Source organism: Oryx dammah, unplaced genomic scaffold (assembly GCF_014754425.2).
Source record: "Oryx dammah isolate SB20612 unplaced genomic scaffold, SCBI_Odam_1.1 HiC_scaffold_19, whole genome shotgun sequence".
Taxonomy (NCBI): Eukaryota; Metazoa; Chordata; class Mammalia; order Artiodactyla; family Bovidae; genus Oryx; species Oryx dammah.
The window spans coordinates 88,014,673-88,028,812 of NW_024070203.1; the positions used below are offsets into that span (position 1 = coordinate 88,014,673).

The following is a 14,140-nucleotide window of genomic DNA, read 5'->3' on the forward strand; positions in this document are numbered from 1 at the left end:
ACTCCTGGCCTATTCACCATGCCTCCCTCAAAGCATGGCACGCAGGAGTGCTTAATATTATTTAGATAACTATATTTGGATACTTACTGTCAACAAAATGAATCTTAAAAAACAACTAAGTAAACTACAGGCATAAAATCAAATAGCTTTATTTAGTTTTTCGGTGCTCTCTTAAGTGAAGAACAGTACTTCTCAAATTGATTTTTTTCCCTTTTAAAACTACTTCCAAAATGAAGGAAAAAAGGATAAAAATTCATGTAGAAAACACTCATTTTTTACATATAAAAATTCATGTAGAAAATACTCCTAAGAGTCACCAGCTTAGCCAACACTGCTCGAGATAAAGTCTCACTAAATGACTGAATGAGACAGGGCATCAAAACTTCTCTGGCCTTGTAATCTTATTAATTCAGAAATGGAGGACAGAACACATTGAGATTTTTCTAGCTCAGAACTGCTTGACTATAAACACTGCCTATTTCATGAAAACAGAGAGTAGCAATCATCCACAATCTTTACATCAATTCAACTCACAACTGTTTCCATTTTTATACTGTTATTTTCCTCCATTTCGATTATTTTTACAAAGTTGCAATCAAAGCAGTAAAAATCATTTTATTTTCTAACTCCCATCTCCCACTTACATATAGTAAGAGGTACTGAATACAAACTTGACTGAGTCCTTGGCCAACATCAGAGAACAACTTAATTGATGCTTGTAGTTTTCACAGTATACCTTTGGCAACAATTTTCTAGAAGGCCACAAGATGGTGATGTTGCTCTCTAAAAGAAAGTGTTAGTCACTCAGTCCCATCCAACTCTTTGTGACCCCATGGACTGTAGCCCACCAGGTTCCTATGTCCATGGGAATTCTCCAGGCAGGAATACTGGAGTAGGTAGTCATTCCTTTCTCCAGGGGATCTTCCCAAGCCAGGGATCGAACCAGGGTCTCCTGTATTGCAGGTAGACGCTACACATTCTGAGCCACCAGGGAAGCGCACCTTTTAAAAATATAATCGAGTATCTTATACCAACTTTCCAAAATACTACATTAATAGTTTTCCTTCACTTCAAGGAAAGAATATTAAAATGTCTGTACTCTACCCACTAGATAACATTAATGAGGAAGAAAATATACTCATCAAATTTAGCAGCAACTATTTTGATTTTCAAGGCAACAGTTACGGTCCTTAAAAACAAAAACACAGGACTCCAGCACTATTATTGTGTCTTCCTTCTATCACAGGAATCCTTCCTTAGCTCCCTGCTCCATCCCCTCCTTCAGGACACTAAAAACGAAAAATGAAAAAAGAAAACACTTTTACTTATTGACTAACCTTATTTTTCATAATTATTCTTAATTTAGAGAGATAATTCCTACTACTATTTTAAAAGAATTGATACTAAAATGTATTTCCATCAACAGAGGTAAACGACACCAAAATGCAAATGGCATAGTTTCTAATTTGCACAATTTCTTACACAATATTATGCTTGTAATGGCAAATTACCAAAGCTATTTTTTTTTAACCACAGCTTTTCAAGCAGAAAAATGTTTGCAGTTGGTCATTTTCCCTACACCTTAATGAGTATCAGTAGAAGGCTGGTTTCCCATTCCTGTGGTGCATAAAGTCAATTAAAAGAAAAATCAAATAACAGCATCTTAAAACTTGGGTTCTAAACCTACAGAATCAATTTAAGATAATACTTAAAAAAAAAAAGCTTCATAAATATACCCCCCTTGGCAGAAGAATAAGATGACAGCGCCGTAGCTACGAGACTGGCAGCTGGGCAGCACGTGCGTGGGGCACCGAAATGACACAAAAACATGGCCGATCTTAAACCTGGAATCTGAATCGTCGGGTCTCCGACTCCAAAAATAGTAAGAAACACAATGACCATTTATTAGGTTCCTATTATTTGTCTGTTATGTTGCCAAAAAAAAAAAAAAAAACTATCTCTAATGTCCTTCACAGTCTTTACTATTTCTTCTAGCAGGTAAGGAAAATGAGGTTTTAGGAATTTAAGTAAATTGTACAGGGTTACAAAACTGGTGAAAGTCAGAATTTTGAACCCAGATCTCCTGGGGTCAAAGCCAATGCTCTTTCACTACATTTGTGTTACAAAACGGATAGTAAAAAAAGAAATGCTGAGCTAAACCCAAGACTCAACATGAACAGTCTGCTATATCAACCTGATGTTCTATTCTTTTACTATTTTATCACTTAAGCAACTTTATAATAGGGTGGTTTTGTGGGGCTTTTAAGCTAGGTCACTAAAAATGCTTTCCCTGAAAGCTCAAAAAGTATTTTAAAACGAGGAATGTGTAAAAAGCATAAACACATTAACAATGAAGAAGGTAGATTGCTGGGACTGTGTTTAATAAATTATTTCCATGTATTCTGGGAAAAAACATCCAGGGCAACATAACATTCTCACTCTGCAAAGATCAAATTTCATGTAATTACATCATGTAACATCTCAGATTTCAAAATGACAAACATTTCCATCAATAATCTGTCACTTCTTTCAAAGTGCAGTATTTTAATAATATGTACCTATAAAACTTTCCTCCAAATTCAAAAATGTTAAAGGCTTGGTATTTTTTAAATACACAGTATTTGCTCTGAAGCAGCAAAAAGCACCGAGGCACCAATCAGGGCCGAAGCTGAGGCTGACAGGTGATTGAGAGACCCACCGAGGGACACACAGAAAGGTTCCTAATGTCAAGGCCACACCCAGGCCGGCTGCTGAGGCCAGCACTCCTCTGCCCTGCACTGGTCACTAGACAGCACAACCCAAAGTGACATTCACCCCACAACACGGCCTGCCTGTCTCTAAATACATGAAGGCTCCCGAGTTCCCAGCAGGTAAGCAGCCGTGGAGGTCTGCTAACTCTCCAGTTCCAAAGAGCCAGTTCCTAGTGTGAGAAGAGCATGCTGGGTAATGTCAGCAGAGTCCAGACTTTAATTCTCCTACTCGGTTGTATTCACCACCCTCTCTGAGGCTTGGTTTTCTTACCTGTAAAATGAAGATGGCTTTTTGTGAAGGGGAAAAGTGTTAACATTAACTCTAAGAAACTGGAATTGTTTCCAAAATGAAATAGAGAAGATGCCTAATAACTGGTAACTTCCTAAACATCTTCCCATCACCACCACCACTCCAGTAATACTCTCAATTACTCTGAGAAACTCCATTATTTTTCTGCCATATCCAATCTTCCACAACAGTACAGAGAGCAGGCTGAGGAGCACGTCCATCACATGACCATGCTGCAAAGTGATACAAAGCAAACTGCCCACATCTGTAGTAAGGATCAGATCAAAACCACACTGAATCACTTGAGAGGTACCCAGTGCCGCTGAACTCTCTACAATTACATGATTTCAAGATGCTTTATGGCTACTCCAGTAACAGAACACAGTGCTAATTTACTTTTTACAAGGAATTTTAAACCAGGCTGCTAAGTATGAACTTTCAGATATCCCCATTCTTACAAACTTAACTTCGTAACTCATTTGGTGACAAAAACCAAACTGACCTGAACTCATCTGGCAGCAAAATTTGATCAGATGTGTGACTATCTACTCTCCTCATTTATCCATAACTAAACATTTGCCAAGGAAAGTATAGAGTGCTGCCCTAAGACTTTACTGGGGTTTTATATAACAGAGAATATGGAGTAATTACACATTTCTAAAATTTAAAAGAAAATTATTTCTATAACACATTTGACACCAAAAACAAGGTATAAACCCACCCTAGTGAATATTTACTCAGTACTAAGTGTCAGGTTTAAGTCATGCAATAAGTCTACGAATAGGTATTATTACTATTACCATTCTACATGTGAATACCCAGTTCACACACACTGAAACCAGGGCTTAATCTAAGGCCATCTTCACCAAGGTCACCGTGCAGTGTGCTTAGTCTCAGTTGTGACTGACTCTCTGCAACCACAGACTATGTAGTTCGCCAGGCTCCTCTGTCCATGGGGATTTTCCAGGCAAGAATACTGGAGTGGGTAGCTTATCCCTTCTCCAGGAGATATTCCCAACCCAGGTGTCGAATCCGGATCTCCTGCATTGCAGGCCGACTCTTTACCAGCTGAGCTATCTGGGAAGCCAAACCAATAAATAAGTGCCAGAACTCAAGTCTAGCTGTGTCTAACTTGAAGGCCTAAGCTCTTAAACAGTTTAGCTAATACTTCACAGGAAAATTAAGTCACAATGAAAGTTTTTAAAACAAATTATAATTACCCAAAATTTCTAATGTAGCACATTGAAATTCCTGAGTATGATGTACACTTTCCTTTCTGGGTAGTCACATCTAAACATCAACACATTTCACAGCTCAAAGGACAAAAAGAGATGAGTTTATTGTCGCTTTGCTTCCCAAAGAACTGGTCAGTCAGTGGAAACAGACAAAAACAACAGGCTCCTTAAACAAATTCCAACTGATGCTTTCCACTCAAATTTAGAAAGAATCATGGGTTTAACATGTTTTTTAACCACAAAATGTACTAAGACGATAAAAATAAGGTTGATACGTAGCTTAAGTTTTTCCAGGAACAGCCCCAATGTAAAGACCTGCTGTTCCAAGGAGGGAGAGGATCACAGGACTAAGGAGGGTCAGTCACATAGACGCAAGTCATCAGGACCACTGCTCTAAGCACAAGTCAGACAAAAGAAGCTTCAAGGCTTTGTTTGTTTTTTTTTTTTTCTTTTGGATTGATAAATTTAAAATTTAAACTTTCTCTCATGACTTTCTTCTCAAGTCAATATCCTTATTCGAAGCAATGGCTTTTCTCTACAAAAGACACATCAAGGCCCGCATTCAAACTACTTTCTACCCAAAAGACCAAATTCCAAATTAAACACACTTCATTCAAAATCTCCATTTCTGAGTAACTTAAGTTTATCTTAACTAAGTGAAAAGCAGTTAAGATTACTGGACAAATAATCATAGTATCTAACTTAACTGTTTCAGCTAAGGCATTTTTTCAAAAGGAAATACTTTCATTCATAAAAACATATTTTGTAGAAATACAGGGAAATTTTTTAAACAAGGAATCGTGATGGGTGCCTATTTGCAGGTTTACTTCTCTTGCCTGCTTCTCACTGTACTTACTCTGTATTAGGTCTTGCCTGCTTCTCACTGTACTTACTCTGTATTAGGTCTTGCCTGCTTCTCACTGTACTTACTCTGTATTAGGCTTTGCCTGCTTCTCACTGTAATTATTATTATTAGGTTTCTATAGGTTGCTTGGACCAAGTCCTTGACAATTTTCTTGCTCATTCTCAGTCTTTCAGTTGTGTCCGACTCTCTGCAACCCTACAGACTGTAGCCCACCAGGCTCCTCTCTCCATGGGATTTTCCAGGCAAAAATACTGGCGTGGGTTTCCATTTCCTCCTCCAGGGTATCTTTCCAAACTAGGGATTAAACCCTCACCTCCTGCATTGCAGGTGGATTCTTCACCCACTGAGCTACTTGGGAAGCCGGACAACTATCTGAAAGGTTCAGATGCTAAGTTCTCCTTGAATTTACATTATACATATGTATTTCTTGGGCTCCAAAATCACCGTGGACAGTGACTGCGACCATGAGATTAAAAGACGTTTGCCCCTTGGAAGAAAAGCTATAACAAACCTAGACAGCATATTAAAAAACAGAGACATTACTTTGCCAACAAAGGTCCATATAGTCAAAGCTATGGTTTTTCCAGTAGTCATATACAGATCTGAGAGCTGGACAATAAAAAAGGCTGAGCACCTAAGAACTGATGCTTTCAGACTGTGGTGCTGGAGAAGACTCTTGAGGGTCCCTTGGACTGCAAGGAAATCAAACCAGTCAATCCTAAAGGAAATCAACCTTGAATATTCACTGGAAGGGCTGATGCTGAAGATGAAGCTCCAATACATTGACCACCTGATGCAAAGAGCCGACTCAATGGAAAAGACCGATATATGCTGGGAAAGACTGAAGGCGGGAGGAGAAGGGGACGACAGAGGATGAGATGGTTGGATGGCATCACTGACTCGGTGGACATGAGTTTGGGCAGACTCGGGAGATGGTGAAGGACAGGGAGGCCTGGTGTGCTGCAGTCCACGGGGCTGCGAAGAGTTGGACATGACTGAGCGACTGAACAACAATTTATTGAACCCTATAGGTTAAGAAATAGTCTCAAAGAAAATCAGAACCCCAAATTATCCATTCAGTTTATACCAACAGCTCTCAAACTAACTTGTACAAACTCATCTGAGGTATTTACTAAGAATGAAGGTTCCTGAGCTCCACTAGGACCACACCACAAGCTGCTGAGGAGTACGGACCTACATTTAAGCAGCATGTTGGTGTACCAGACCACCACGACGCAGGGACTGAGCCTCAGCAGCTTATGGCCCACCCTGTACTTCGTCCAGTGACGGTGTGAGCAGTTTCTTGCTCCCAGACTGCACAGCCGAACGATTACCAGCTGATACACTGCGGCCATGCTGAGTCAGTGTCTTTCTCAGATTTACTCTTAACCTTTCGGCAACTTGTTTTTTAAGCTAAGAGGTGAGATTTGACATGCAGCTCTGCCTATGCCAAACTAAACTACATCTGTCCTTGAGAAATGAGTGGCTCCCAGAAAATTTTCAACTTGTTAACAATAATGAATTGAGGGCAGTAAAAATGGTTCAAGGGCTGCTAATGTCCAATGGACCACATTTTCTTTCTGCTTTATAAGTAACATTTCAATGAATCCTTATCAAAACTCAGAAGATATTTTTTTTTCCTTTTACAGAAGAAGAAACTGAGGTAACACTCCTATTAACCATCACTGACAGAGCTCAGGTGTGCCTGACTCTAAAGCTACAGCTCCTGACCCACGCACAGGAATGTATGCCTTTAATTCTTAAACTGACTTTAAGAGCAGAAAGATCCAATTTATTTACTTCTAAGGTAAAGTAAGTATGCCCTAATTTGTACAGAGCAAGCTCATTTGACTAATTCTCCTCCCCATACTAACTAAACACAAAGCGTGGTTCACCGTGGCAAGCTGGAGCTAAGGTACGACAGGAGTATCGGACTTCAAGTCAGGACGCAAGTCAGTTTGCTTCTACCCGTCCCGTGTGGTCCTAATTACGGGTATACTAAACAGCTATCAAAGAACTTGTTTTCCTTAGTTAAATAGAAAGCTATCACACCAGCAATTCTGTTAATGCTAGCACATTTTTAAACCACTCATGTAATTTAGGACAGGGAGGAGGGCCATAAAGAAACACCTTAAGGTAATTCGATCTACACCTTTCTCTGTGCCCTAGCTGCTCCTATTTATATAAATAATGTTTCTCAGTACGTACACTCAATTACCAAGTTCTGCCCACAAGAGCCAACATCCTACTATACTCAGAAATTTGCAAAGAGATTTGTACCAGGAGGCAGAAACCTACTCAAAATTAAAAAATGCTTTAAATCTACACCTAAATTCTTCAAATGAAATATACTGATTCATTATTCTATGCAGAAGCTATAATAACAACAAAACATACATTTATTTTCTTCATTCCATAGTTAGCCATAATATTACTTAGCATATAACTCGAACCAAAAAAAAAAAGATACTACTGAGACAGTGACAGTGAGATACAGATAAGATGAGAACACTCTAGGTTGCAATCAATGAATCTACCTGTTCCCGGGAAGGATAAGCACTGCCTTACTATTCCTTATATATTGCTAAGGAGACAGGACTTCCATTCCAGTCTTTATAAGGAAAGAATATTCTCTCCATTATAACACTCTCTCCAAGAAAGGGTGGCTTATCCTAAACTTTCCCCAACACTGCAAACAGAGAATACTATTTGTGAGGCACCAGTTTGCTCAAGGCTAGTCAAGGACAGGAGCTCTGCTACCCTAGGTCTGGCATCGAATCACAAGGGCTAATGGACCTCTGCCTATTTAACGCACAGGATGCTGACTGGGATTTGTCTGATGTAAACGGTTAACCTGGGTAAATCACTGCTTCAGAGGGGCCTGAGCTCTGGAACTTTCTTACCCTGAAGTACAGCCAGTCGATCCTGCCCATTATGGTGGCACACTGGGTCAAACCCCAGAGACCCCAAACTTTCTCTTCTTTTCTACCCCAGGATGACTGGCTATTCCCATCTGTGTAACAAGCCAAACACACTATCATTTGCACTTGAGACTCAGCTTTCCATCTGAGTGGCCCAGACTCCAAGAACTAAAAGTACCAGGCAGCTCAAGTCTCAGCCTCCAAAATAGTTTTCCAGAAGCCCGATTCCCGGGAGTCACATACTTGTCTAGTCCCTTTCCCTTGAATCTGGGCTGGACCTGTGACCTGCTTCAACCAACAGAATGTGGCAGAAACAAGACTAGGCTGGTTCCAAGCCTATGCCTTAAGAAGGTCTGGTGGCTTCTGCTTTTGCACTCCTGGAAGCCCTTAGCCACTATGTGAGGCCAGCAACCCTGGAAAGGCCACATGGAGAAAATCAGCCCTGAGACAAGACTGTGTGGTAAATGAGACAAAGGAAGAGAGAGAGAAAGACCAGCACCTAACTGAATGCTAGCCATTAAAGCCACTACCAGCAAAACCAGCACAACTGCTCAAGTGGCCCAGCCCGGGAGAGCAAGCCTGCGAACCAAAAACAAAAAGAAAGAACAACAAAAAAGAAAAACTCCAAAAACCTCTCCCCCAAACCTGGTTGTTTAGTCACTTAGTTTCACGTTTGTTACACAGTAAGAAGTAACCTCTGCCTCATTTGTTTAAAACCCAGAAAAAACGACAAAGGTAAATTATCACAATCCGAACTACTCACACAATCCCAGAAGATGAAGTCCATGCCCTTCCCACGGTCAGGACCTCCCCTCAGCTCCCCTGAACCCAGAGCGCAGGCTCCCAGGCCATCCTCGTGGCCCTGCCTGCCCAGCCCGGAGCCCCCCGCCAGCCAGGCAGAGGGGACACCGCGGAGTGCTGTGAGCAAACGACAGGCTCCAGGAAAGCTAAGGCAGACGCGGGTCTTTCTTAGTTCAGTTCAGTCGCTCAGCTGTGTCCGACTCTTTGCGACCCCATGAACCACAGCACGCCAGGCCTCCCTGTCCATCACCAACTCCCAGAGTTTACCCAAACCCACGTCCATCGAGTCAGCAATGCCATCCAACCATCTCATCCTCTGTTGTCCCCTTCTCCTCCTGCCCTCAATCTTTTCCAGCATCAGGGTCTCTTCAAATGAGTCTGCTCTCCGCATCAGGTGGCCAAAGTACTGGAGTTTCAGCTTCAACATCAGTCCTTCCAATGAACACCCAGGACTGATCTCCTTTAGAATGGACTGGTTGGATCTCCTTGCAGTCCAAGGGACTCTCAAGAGTCTTCTCCGACACCACAGCTCAAAACCATCAATTCTTCGGTGCTCAGCTTTTTTTGATAGTCCAACTCTCACATCCACACGACTACTGCAAAAACCAAAGCCTTGACTAGACAGACCTTTGTTGGCAAAGTAACGTCTCTCATTTTTAATATGTTGTCTAGGTTCATCAAACCTAGACAGTAAATTCCTAACAAACCTTAGGAATTACCTGACAAATGGCTTTACAAAATATACGCCCCAAAAGTCATTTAAACATATGAATTTGAAATGCATCCTAAGAGCTTTTAAGGTAAATTTCTTTTTAAATGATGAAACTTCTTACATACTGGCAAAAACTGTGAAGTATCATGATATACTTTTGAAAATCAGATTCTGATTTATATGCTCCCAAAATACAAATCTTCATAGACAAAGCTTCATTAAAAAAAGTTTATAAAAGAACAAACTTCTTTTATAAAAAGTTTTATAAAAACAGGTGAATTAAAGCCAACAGATTTTCAAAAGGAAATTAATATCTACATTTCACCAATGTACTTTTTCAGACAAGAAATCACCTTCTGCTTTTTCCTTGATAGAAGAGTAACTACTTGTGATAAAATACTTAAAATTTTCAAATTTACGTACCAATAGCAACTACAATGAAGGCACCATTTTAACACAAAGGAGGAAACAGACAAGCTCAGGTCTACACAGTAAAAAAAGTTGTTTTTTAGTAAAAAAGTTTACCACAAGTTCCAAACAGGTAAATTCAAACTCCTTACATAAAATCTTCAGTTATATTTCCATTTCAGATGAATAGTTGACGGGAAAAGAATACTGACTCAAGAACAAAAAGATGGGTTTTAGCTCTAGTTCTTATTTTCGCCACTTGCAAGCTTGCTAGCCATATACCTTGGAAACTTCACGTTTTTTTACTTCTTTGAGCTTCACTGTCTTCATCTAAAAGGCAATTATTCCTGACACACCTACTACTCAGTTGTCAAGGGAATCAAATGATGACATATAACCCATGATGAAAAAGTGTAAAAGACTGTAATATATAAAATATGATATTCTTCTTAGCACCAGCAAGGGGTAAAAAAAACCACCTCTGTATGTGCTTTTTATCAGACATTTTTCCTCCACTGTGTATTACTAGCTGCGTGTGTGCATGCACGCTAAGTCGCCGCAGTCGTGTCCGACTCCTTGCAACCCCACGGACTGTAGCCCGCCAGACTTCTCTGTCCACGGGGTTCCCCAGGCAAGAATACTGGAGTGGGTTGCCACGTCCTTCTCCATGGATTACTAGCTAGTTATTTCAATAACCACCACTAAGGCTAATTTATTGGTTTATAGAGCTTGTTATGATTACATCATATTTTTATAGAAAGAGTAAAAAAGATCCCAGCCTTTCTAATAATTATGGAATCAGTTTCCAGAGCTATACTGTGTAATAACTTACTCTGGTTCCCTACCAGGAAGACAATCCTATGGAGGCAGAAAAATCAACCGTTTACTAATCAAATTACGCTTTAACCATAACAGGCAGCGTTAGCTACTTAATCCAACGAAAAAAAATCACTGACTAGGTCTCCGCACTTCAGTATTCTGTAAAGTTTTAACTTTTACTTAATAAAATGTTCCTGAATGAAAAACTATTCTCAAGTAGGAATACCTGAATATAGAAGATAAAAGTTCTTAAAAGTTTCTTATTCCACTTACTTCCCCTCCAGCCCCACCTCTCCAACCCAAACTGAGATACAAAAGAAATAAATGAGAGCATGACTGTTTTGGTATTCCTATCTGATCTCCATATACCCAACTCACCTATCAGTCTCACTAGCTCCCCTGTACATAGAAAACAGGAAAGGTATAGACAGTCTAATAAAAATCTAAAACCCAAGAATCACAAAATGTTAAGAACTGGAAGGAACCTCCCAAGATCCCTATTGGTGAGGTCACTTAAAGATAGTGATTGCATTCAATTGATGATAAATCGGTTGTACACATTTCCAGACAAGAAAACCATCACAGTCCATCACCTCCTGATTCTACTTTACCCATTTGCTAACTGAAACACTTGGGACAAATCACTTAACTTCTTGGATCACTTGGTTCTGTAATTGAATAGTAAATAAGTTAGTCAAAATTCTCGATAAGCGACAAACCACAAGTGTAAGGAGATACTATCACTAGATGTGCATATGTCTCTACAGCAGAGGTTCTTACTGGTAATAGGAAACATCTGAAGGTCTACTGTTTTAAAAGGTCCCCAGTAACTCTAAGCACTGCTCCAAACCCACTGGGCCATAGGTTCCATGAATGAGATTTAGGTGGTCCAGACTCCTTGAAAATTATCCACAAAGCACAGGTACATATGAAAATTTTCCAGGCCAGCAGATTTCTTTAGTTTCAGCAAGGGTTACTAATCCCTGAAAGGTTGAGAACTACCGCTGTAAAGTAGGCTGAAGATAAAGCTTCTGTGGATGTTGCTCAAAACGTACCACTATTCTCTCAACCAGCCTGGATCAGAACCTCAGTTACTTTACTTTCTTCTTTTTCTCTCTCATTATTCAAATTCTGTCTATTCTACTTCCTTCCTCCATCCCTATTATTGCCAGTAGACTCTGAGACCCTGACACCTTTGACCACAGCAATGTCTGTTGTACCTCCAAGTTCTACTTCAATTCACACTACAAGCTGCTGCCAGATTAATCCTCTGAAAACAAAGCTTTAATCATTTCCTTCCCAACTCAAAAATCATCTGTAAAACCCCGTCGCCTACTAAATCCAAGGTTACATGCCCAGCTTTAAACGCAGCCCATAAGCTGGTTGAATTTTTTACTTGAAGCTTTACCACCCATTATGCATCTATGTGTATTAAGTTGCTTCAGTCGTGTCTGACTTTCTGCCACCCTACAGATTATAGCCCGTCAGACTCCTGTGTCCATGGGATTCTCCAGACTAGAATACTGGAGTGGGTTGCCATGCCCTCCTCCAGGAGATCCTCCTGACCCAGGGATTGAACCCACATCTCTTTTATTTCCTGCACTGACAGGTGGGTTCTTTACCACTAGTGCCAATTGGGAGGCCCCTTATATCGGTACTGGTAAGTTTTATTTCATCCAAACATACTTGCCTCTTCCCCAAATGTATGAACTCTGAGCTCTCTTAATCCCGTCTCTCTGCCTGGATTACCTTTCCCAGCCTATCAAAAGTCTATAGTCATTCTTTAAACTGAAGATTTAAAAAACCCGAAGCTCTATGAAATAACCCCTCTAATTCTACCTTGCCAAATAAAATGTGAGCTCTAACCCCTCTGAATCTGAATTCAACATGATTCAGATTCTTTTAATACTATGTATTAAAAAACAAATTAGGCATTTGTATACAGAACTTCCTACCTGCCTAACTAGTCCTTGAAGGCAGAAACTGTTAACACCCTCATCTTTATATTCCCCCAAATACATTGCAGTCATGCTGTAGATGCTTAATAATCGTGTAAGGAAGTAGAAGAAACTTCAGCCTTCACAGGATAAGCAGATTATTATCTCTTGAAGGCAGAGACCGTACATGCAACATTTTCGCTTCCAAAAACATAACCTTTTGCTACTGCCTTTCAAAGCCCCTATGCTGTAGGTCATATAAACAGTTTTGCATTATAAGGGAAGACCCATTTGAAAATGTTAATAAGCTACCTGAGAAAGAACGGTTTTCCCATGTACTTTACACTTCTCAATTTGAAGAGCTCCCAACTCTAAGTTTTCAATTTAAAAAATATTAACTATTTATGAAAAGTGATAAATTCAGCCACAGATAATTATCTACTTTGTGACTAAAAACAAGTCACATAAATAAAAGAATGTCCTTCTTCTTTAAAAGGTCCATTTCGCTTGCATAATACATACAGACTTAATGAGACAGGTAGAGTGGATTTATACATAAGCATGAACCCTTGCAGAAATGTACATACAACTGTACACCAGGTATTTCAGGCAAAAAACAAAAATCCAAAGAGAAGGAAGATAACTTTGGACTGTATGTATCCTTTACACTACTATTACCAGTGACATTTTAAAGCAGAAACTCACATCTTTTGCACACTAGCTACACACGGAGAGAAAAACCAATCAAACTGGAAAAGAAAGCCACATGAAAGCCCCTGGAAAAAATTTTTATCCTGGAAGAGCAAAAATGCAAACGTAACATATACTTTTCTTCTTTGGTGATGAAGGTTTCATAGAATTACGGTGAAGCAAAGGAAGCTCAACTCCGAAACCTATGGAGCAAAGAAAAGGCTGGTTGTGCACAGGACGGATGGTTTAAAGGCTGCAAAAAGCAATGGGCAGATGACAAAAAATTTTTAAATGTCTAGAGAGACGAAAAGGAGAATGGTCCGAGTCACAATAAGATAAGGACGAGTAAAAACTGCAAGGTCACTGGGACCCAGCAGGTCACAAAGGTGGAGGTGGGGGTTGTGTTGGCGACGGGGTGGGGAGCCGCAGAGTCGGCGAAGAACCGGTGGCGATAACATGTCAGGAAAAAAAAAAAAGGCGTTTTGAGGCGGGGACCCTCGTCTCGGGACGGCGGAACTGAGGTGGAAGCCGGGGCAGCGAGCCCCCGGACCAGGGCTCTGAGGGGAGGCGAGCAGGCAGGGAGCGGGCGGAGGAAGCCCGAGGACCGCGGCTGCCGAGTCACGGAAGCTCCGGGCGCCCGTCTCGTCGGCTCGGGCCCGGACCCGCGACCCCACCTCAGAGCACAGCCGGCCGCGCGCTGCGGCCGGGCCCCG

The 14,140-nt window shown here is 40.7% G+C and overlaps 1 protein-coding gene across 5 annotated transcripts in view; it reads right to left on the reverse strand.

Annotated features, from left to right (window-relative positions):
• The window catches only part of WWP1 (WW domain containing E3 ubiquitin protein ligase 1), a 141,716-nt gene extending 128,014 nt beyond the window's left edge, over positions 1–13,702 (reverse strand). Inside the window, exon 1 of one of the 5 annotated variants that reach the window (XR_005724562.1) lies at positions 13,565–13,702. The gene's annotated coding sequence lies outside the window, so the exon portion shown is untranslated. The remainder of the gene's footprint in view (positions 1–13,564) is intronic. The other 4 variants (XR_005724563.1, XM_040261128.1, XM_040261126.1 and 1 more) reach the window with 4 other exon arrangements.
• Between the last annotated feature and the right edge of the window lie 438 nt (positions 13,703–14,140).